The sequence below is a fragment of the Arachis ipaensis genome, chromosome B10 (genome assembly GCF_059453495.1).
Source record: "Arachis ipaensis isolate K30076 ecotype BB chromosome B10, ASM5945349v1, whole genome shotgun sequence".
In the NCBI taxonomy this organism is placed as follows: Eukaryota; Viridiplantae; Streptophyta; class Magnoliopsida; order Fabales; family Fabaceae; genus Arachis; species Arachis ipaensis.
In genome coordinates, this window is record NC_142435.1 from 125,511,348 (window position 1) to 125,520,033 (window position 8,686).

Consider the following 8,686-nt stretch of genomic DNA (forward strand, 5'->3'; position numbering starts at 1 on the left):
AACAATAAAATAGCACAAGATTTAAAATTTTTAGATCTAATGCTCCTAGTTTTCGAAAATTTTGGAGGGAAAACACCAAGGAACACCAAACTTAAAAATTTTAAGATCAAGATACAAGGAAAACTTAAGAACACTTTGAAGACTCACAAGAACACAAGAACATGAAGGAAGAACACCAAACTTAAAATTTTTAGAAAACCAAACTAAAATTTTTGAAAAACACAGAAAAATCAACAAGAAAACACCAAACTTAAAGTTTGGCACAGGATTTAATAGAAAAATTATTTCTGAAAAAGATTTTAAAAAAGAAAATAAGGATTCTAAAATTTTAACACGATAATAATAAGAGACTCTAAACTAAAAAGGGAAATTTTTCCTAATCTAAGCAACAAAATAAACCGTTAGTTGTCCAAACACGAACAATCCCCGGCAATGGTGCCAAAAACTTGGTGCACGAATTATGAATAACACTTTTCACAATTCATACCACTAACCAGCAAGTGCACTGGGTCGTCCAAGTAATACCTTACGTGAGTAAGGGTCGAATCCCACGGAGATTGTTGGTTTGAAGCAATCTCTGGTTATCTTGTAAATCTCAGTTAGGAGGTCAATTATAATTATCAGTTGACTTGCAAATGAACAAGGGAACATAAAATAAATACTTGGTATGCAGTAATGAAGAATATGTTGGAGTTTTGGAGATGCTTTGTCTTCTGAATCTCTGCTTTCTCCCTGTCTTCTTCTTTACGCACACAAGGTTCCTCCTATGGCAAGCTGTGTGTTGGGGCATCACCGTTGTCAATGGTTACATCCCCTCCTCTTGTGAAAATGATCCAAATGCTCTGTCACAGCACGGCTAATCATCTGAGGTTCCCGATCATGCTGGAATAGGATTCACCCTCCTTTTGCGTCTGTCACTACGCCCAGCACTCGCGAGTTTGAAGCTCGTCACAGTCATTCAATCCCTGAATCCTACTCGGAATACCACAGACAAGGTTTAGACTTTCCAGATTCTCATGAATGCCGCCATCAATCTAGCTTATACCACGGAGATTCTGATGAAGGAATCTAAGAGATATTCATTCAATCTGATGTAGAACGGAGGTGATTGTCAGACACACGTTCGTGGATTGAGGAAGGTGATGAGTGTCACTGATCATCACCTTCTCCATAGTTAGGCGCGAATGGATATCTTAGATAGGAACACGCATGTTTGAATGGAAAATAGAAATACTTGCATTAATTCATCGAGACACAGCAGAGCTCCTCACCCCCAACAATGGAGTTTAGAGACTCATGCCGTCAAAGAGTACAAAGTTTTGATCTAAAATGTCATGAGATACAAAATAAGTCTCTAAAAGTTGTTTAAATACTAAACTAGTAGCCTAGGTTTACAAAAAATTGAGTAAACTATGATGGGTGGTGCAGAGATCCACTTCTGGGGCCCACTTGGTGTGTGCTGGGGATGAGACTTGAATAATTCACGTGCATAAGGCTGTTTTGGGCGTTCAACGCCAGGTTTGGATCCATTTCTGGCGTTGAACTCCAACTTTTGATCCTTTTCTGGCGCTGGACGCCAGAATTGGGCAGAGAACTGGCGTTGAACGCCAGTTTACGTCGTCTATCCTTGAGCAAAGTATGGACTATTATATATTTCTGGAAAGCCCTAGATGTCTACTTTCCAACGCAATTGAAAGCGCGCCATTTTCCATTCATATGTATATATTCTTGTCTATATTCCTATTTTCCATTTGAATAAAATTTTTCAGATTCCCTAAAAAGTTTCCTATCAAGATGCATTAATCTGAGCGCAAAAAATTCATCGCCCGATTACAAAGAAGTCGGCAAGGTGAAAATCAAATTCATCGCCCGATTACAAAGAGGTCGGCAAGGTGAAAACCAAATTCATTGTCCAATTACAAAAAGTCGGCAAGGTGAAAGCGATAAAAACAAATTAATGAAAGAAGTTATAAAAAGTAATCCATAAAAAGTGGCCTGACAAGGTCTGACTAAAAATGGACTACTAAAAATAACTTAAGAAGGACCGACAGGAGAAGTCGGACCAATGAAAGGATCACTAAAAAGGGACAAGGCACCTCCAAAAGGTCTGAGCCGCTTAGCTATAAAGGTACAAGTCTTGCAAAAAGGATACTACCTAAAAAGCAAAAAGCACAAGTCAAGACGGCGCTAAAAAGTCATCCAAACAAACTATAAAGAAAAGGTTCCTTAGCGGAACACTACCTAAAAAGTTGTTGGAATGTGTCTAAAAATCCCGGGTAACGAAGCCCTACAGGTCGACATCGGCCAAAAGGCGCAAGCACAATCTCAAAAGAACAAGCCGGAAGGTTGAGAAACAATCCAAGGCTTAAAATGCCTGGCAAAAGGGGAACAACTCCACTCAAAACAATGGAACAGGGCTACAAGGAAGTCGACAACTAAAAAGGTTCTAGGAGAACACTAAAAAGTTGTTAGACAAGTCGGCCCGGACACCAAGGGATCACCTCACTCAAGCAGAAAGTAAAGCGTGATCCAACAAGAGCCAAAGGCTACACTTCAAAGGAGGTTGGACAGTACAAATACCAAAATCCACAAAAAATATAAATGTATGATCAACATATCAAAGAAACATAACCAGCAAAATAAAACATTAAAGACTCAAACGGCTACTTAAGGGGCAGCCTCTGAGTTTAAAAGTGTTTTGTTTTTTCAAAATAAAGTTGCATAGAAGCATCCAAAGTATCAGAAAAGTCACCCACACAAAGAGTTACAAAAAATAAAAGTTCAAAAGTCCACAGGCCGGACTATGCAAATATACAGAAATCATAAGGGGTCCAAATTCTCCCCAGTAGCGACATCCTTGGCTGAAGGAGGAGGAGCAGTCGCGAGCGGGACGGCATCAACAGTTCCATCGGGGCGAGTTAAGATCTGCACGTCGGGATTGGACTCTGGCTGGTCGACCTCAGAGTGCGCGGAAGATGCTAAAGTAGCTGCAGCTTTACCTGGTGGCACAAGGGGAGGGCTTTCATCCTTATTATCAGGGACATGCACTATCTTGCCGTCTTCCACCACATTATCCAAGCTGAAGAGAGTCAGGTCGAGCTCAGGGGTAAGGACCCGGACTTGAGCCTTCAAGTTCTCATAAGCATCAGTCACACTACCCACCAGGTGACCCTAAAGCTCGGCATAGTCAGCATGAGCAGATTGAAGCCTTTCTGTGATCTCTAGTAGCTCTCCATATGTGCAAGTGTAGCTCTCCTTGTGTTTTTTTGCCGTTTCCTCCGCCAAGTTCGTAGCTACCTCAGCTCTGGTAGCTCGGGACTTTTCCTTCTCCAGATCCAACTCCAGCTTAATTACCTTAGCATCAAGCTCATCCTTCAACCCCTTGATTCTATCAAATTCCGATTTAGCATCCTCCATAAAAGCCTTAGTCGCATGGACCGGGGAACCCTGGACAGTACAGAACAAGGCTACACCCATATGGGCCATCCGAACACTATTGCTGATAATGAAATCCAAGTGGCGAAGGATGGACACATCGTCCATTAGAAGATGGCCATAAGGAGCAATCTGATTGTCAACAAACCCCACGGCGTCAAAATCAGGGGCATTCAAGTCACAGGGATAAACTGTCTTTTTCCTTTTTGGAGGAGGACCAGAAGTAGGAGCAGAAGCCGCACTAGAAGTTGGCTGGAGAGGGTCGGAAGGAACCACACGAACATGGGGAGTCGGAATGATCTTCCTCGGTCCAGAAGTATCCGAAGTCAGCTTCTTCGGGGGAACTTAAGAAGATCCTTCTCCGGAAGCCTTTGCCGAGATGTTTTGGGTAGCTGTTGCTTTCTTAGCCCTAGGAAAGTGTTTCATGGAGTCCATAGATTTCACTATCTCTGTAAAACAGAAACCAGGAAAACAAGTCACAAACAGAAAGAGGCAAAAATCAACCACAAAGTAAAACTATAAAAAAGAAGTCGGCCACTACCCAGTTCAGCACGAAGGAGGGAAGGATCTCCTAGAAAATTTTTCGTATCGATATGAGGAGGCTCTCCCCAATTCTCCTCTAACACACTCACAAAAGCCGGTTCAACCTCATCCAGGCTCTCCCAAGAATACTTAGTAGCAACTACATCTTTTTGCCAACACAAAGGAAAAGTTGGCTCGTTATTTTCATCTAAAAAGAAGGGGTGGACGTCTTTAACAGCTCGGACTTTAAAGTAGTAATTCTTAAAATCCTGAAAAGATTCATCATACATAGAAAACACCTTCTTTCCCTGAGTAGCTCGGAACGAGACCCAAGAAGCCCTTTTCTTGGCTACTCCAGGTTTGGTCAACACGAATAGATAAAGGAAGAGAGATATGGAAGGTCAAACACCCAACTCTTGACATAGCAGTTAAAAAATCTTAATGAAGGCCCAGGAATTCGGATGAAGTTGGGAAGGGGCCATGATGAGCGGATAATTTATACCCTTTTTGGCATTGTTTTTTCATAGTTTTTAGTACGTTTTAGTTACTTTTTATTATATTTTTATTAGTTTCTATGCAAAAATCACATTTCTGAACTTTACTATGAGTTTGTGTGTTTTTCTATAATTTCAAGTATTTTCTGATTGAAATTGAGGGACCTAAGCAAAAATCTGATTCAGAGGCTGAAAAAGGACTGCAGATGCTGTTGGATTCTGACCCTCCTGCACTCGAAATGGATTTTCTAAAGCTACAGAAGCCCAATTTGAGCTCTCTCAATTGTGTTGGAAAGTAGACATCTTTGGCTTTCTAGAAATGTATAATAGTCCATACTTTGCCCGAAATTTGATGGCCCAAACTGGCATCTAAACGCCGGTTAGAGACCCTTTTCTGGAGTAAAACGCCCAAACTGGCACCAGAATTGGAGTTAAACGCCCAAACTGGCACCCAAGCTGGTGTTTAACTCCAAGAATAGCCTATGCACGTGAAAGTTTCAATGTTCAGTCCAAGCACACACCAAGTGGGCCCCGGAAGTGGATTTTTGCACTATCTGCACTTAGTTACTTATTTTCTATAATCCCTAGTAACTAGTTTAGTATAAATAGCACTTTTTACTATTGTATTGGAGCTCTGGATGTTTAGTCTTTAGACTTGGAACACTTGGAGGCTGGCCACAAGGCCATGCCAAGACTATTTTCTCTTATGTATTTTCTACGGTGGAGTTTCTACACCTCATAGATTAAGGTGCGGAGCTCTGATGTTCCTCATGAATTAATGCAAGTACTATTGTTTTTCTTTCAATTCACGCCTACTTCTTCTCCAAGATATACTCTCGTACTTAATTCAGTTAAGTCAGAATGAAGGAGTGACCTGTGACAATCACCCAATCTTCGTTACTCGCTTAGCCAAGATCCGCGTGCCTGACAACCACAAGCGGTCTACATGATGTTCAACATAGTCATTGGACGACAGCCGGAGTATATTCTCTTGGGTCTCTAAGCCATGATTCGCATTGTCTCTTCTGACAACAGAGCATCCGAATCCGTGATTAAAACTTTCGTGGTATAGGCTAGAACCAATTGGTAGCCATTCTTGAGATCCGGAAAGTCTAAACCTTGTCTGTGGTATTCCGAGTAGGATCTGGGAAGGGATGACTGTGACGAGCTTCAAACTTGCGAATGTTGGGCATAGTGACAATGTGCAAAAAGATAAGGGTCCTATTTCGACGCTAGTGAGAACCGACAGATGATTAGCTGTGCGGTAGCTGTACCTGGTATTTTTCATCCGAGACGAGAAATCTGACAGTTGATTAGCCATGCAGAGATCGTACCTGGTATTTTTCATCTGAGAGGATCATACAGCTTGCCATGGAAAGGAGCACGCATGATTGGAAGAAGACAATAGGAAAGCAGAGGTTCAGAAGCAACAAAGCATCTCCAAACGCTTATCTGAAATTTCCACCAATGAATTATATAAGTATCTTCATTTTATTTTATGTTTTATTTATCTTTTAATTATCTAAACCTCATAACCAATTGAATCCGCCTGACTGAGATTTACAAGATGACCATAGCTTGCTTCAAGCCGACAATCTCCGTGGGATCGATCCTTACTCACGTAAGGTATTACTTGGATGACCCAATGCACTTGCTGGTTAGTTGTGTGGAGTTGTGAAAAGTGTGAATCACAATTTTGTGCACCAAGTTTTTGGCGCCATTGCCGGGGATTGTTCGAGTTTGGACAACTGACGGTTCATCTTGTCGCTTAGATTGGGTAATTTTATTTTATGTTTAATCTTTTTATTTTTATTTTCGAAAAAAAATACAAAAGAAATTAATAAAATCATAAAAACCAAAAAAAAATTGTGTTTCTTGTTTGAGTCTTGTGTCAAATTTCAAGTTTGGTGTCAATTGCATGTTTTTAATTCTTCTTAAATTTTCGAAAATTTATCATATGTTCTTCTTTGATCTTCAAGTTGTTCTTGGTGATTTTCCTTGTTTGATCTTTAATTTTTCTTGTTTTGTGTCTTTTCTTATTTTTCATATGCATTTTCGAATTCATAGTGTCTAAAGTTTAAAAAGTTCTAAGTTTGGTGTCTTGCATATCTTTCTTTTCCTAAAAATTTTCAAAAATATGTTCTTGATGTTCATCATGATCTTCAAAGTGTTTTTGGTGTTCATCTTGACATTCAAAGTGTTCTTGCATGCATTATTTATTTTGATCTTAAATTCTTATGTTTTGTGTCATTGTGGTGTTTTTCTCTCTCCTCATTAAAAATTCAAAAATAAAAAATAATATCTTTCCCTTATTTTTACTCACAAATTTCGAAATTTTGGGTTGACTTAGTCAAAAAATTTTAAATTTAGTTGTTTCTTGTTAGTCAAGCCAAAATTTCAATTTAAAAACTCTATCTTTTCAAATCTTTTTCAAAAATCAAATCTTTTTTCATTTTTCTTTCCTGTTTTTCGAAAATTCTTCAAATTAAATTTTTCAAAAATCTTTTTCATAATTTTTGAAAATATCGCTAACATTTAATGTTTTGATTCAAAAAGTTTCAAGTTTGTTACTTTCCTGTTAAGAAAGGTTCAATCTTTAAATTCTAGAATCATATATTTTAGTTTCTTGTTAGTCAAGTCATCAGCCTTTATTTTCAAAAGCAAATCATTTTTAAATTTCTTTTTCAAATCTTTTTCAAAATAAATTTCAATCATATCTTTTTCAAAACTTAATTTCAAAATCTTTTTCTAACCTCTCATCTTTTCAAAATTTATTTTCAAATCTTTTTCAATTAACAAACAAGTCAAGTGGGATTTTTCAAGTGTTTGTTTTCGCTTGTTTGTTTTTATTTTAAAAAGTTTATTATTTCTTATCCTTTTCAAAACCACCTAACTATTTTTCTCTTTCTCTTATTTTCGAAAATCACTAACCACTTTTTCAAAATTCTTTTTATTTAACTAATTGTTTTAAATTCTAATTTTATTTCTTTTAATAATTTTGAATTTTAACTAATAATTAAAATAGAAACAAAAACATTTTTCTTTTATTTTAATTAATATTCGAATACTCCTTCTCTCTTATCTCTTTCTATTTATTTTATTTATTCACTAACATCCCTCTTCTTAAAAAATTCGAACCCTCTCCCTCTCTCTGTGTTCGAATTTCTTCTTCTTCCTTCTTCATTCTATTCTTTCATTCTTCTACTCACATAAAGGAATCTCTATACTGTGACATAGAGGATTCCTCTTCTCTCTTTGTTCTCTTCTTTTTCATATGATCAGGAACAAAGATAAGAATATTCTTGTTGAAGCTGATCCTGAACCTGAAAGGACTCTAAAGAGGAAACTAAGGGAAGCTAAAGCACAACACTCTAGAGAGGACCTTACAAATTTTTTTGAAAAAGAAGTAGAGATGGCAGCCGAAAACAACAACAATGGTGGAGATGCAAGGAAGGTGCTTGGTGACTTTACTGCACCAACTTCTGACTTCTATGGAAGAAGCATCTCAATTCCTGCAATTGGAGCAAACAACTTTGAGCTTAAGCCTCAATTAGTTTCTCTAATGCAGCAGAATTACAAGTTTCATGGACTTCCATTGGAAGATCCTCATCAGTTCTTAGCTGAATTCTTGCAAATCTGTGACACTGTTAAGATCAATGGGGTTAATCTCGAGGTCTGCAGACTTATGCTTTTCCCCTTTGCTGTAAGAGACAGAGCTAGGATATGGTTGGACTCACAACCTAAAGAAAGCCTGAACTCTTGGGAAAAGTTGGTCAATGCTTTCTTGGCCAAATTCTTTCCACCTCAAAAGTTGAGCAAGCTTAGAGTGGAAGTCCAAACCTTCAGACAGAAGGAAGGTGAATCCCTCTATGAAGCTTGGGAAAGATACAAGCAATTGATCAGAAGGTGTCCTTTTGACATGCTTTCAGAATGGAGCATCCTATGTATATTCTATGATGGTCTGTCTGAATTATCCAAGATGTCCTTGTCACTCTGCTGGTGGATCTCTTCATCTGAAGAAGACGCCTGCAGAAGCCCAGGAACTCATTGAAATGGTTGCAAATAACCACTTCATGTATACTTCTAAAAGAAATCATGTGAATAATGGGATGACTCAGAAGAAAAGAGTTCTTGAGATTGATACTCTGAATGCAATATTGGCTCAGAATAAAATATTGACTCAGCAAGTCAATATGATTTTTCAGAATCTGACTGGAATGTAAGCTGCATCCGGC

The 8,686-nt window shown here is 38.3% G+C and overlaps 1 non-coding gene across 1 annotated transcript; it reads right to left on the bottom strand.

Annotated features, from left to right (window-relative positions):
* Positions 1 to 8,268: 8,268 nt before the first annotated feature.
* On the bottom strand, positions 8,269 to 8,376 carry LOC148581624 (small nucleolar RNA R71). The gene has a single exon (XR_015896212.1). It is a non-coding gene; the product is annotated as a small nucleolar RNA R71 (small nucleolar RNA).
* Between the last annotated feature and the right edge of the window lie 310 nt (positions 8,377 to 8,686).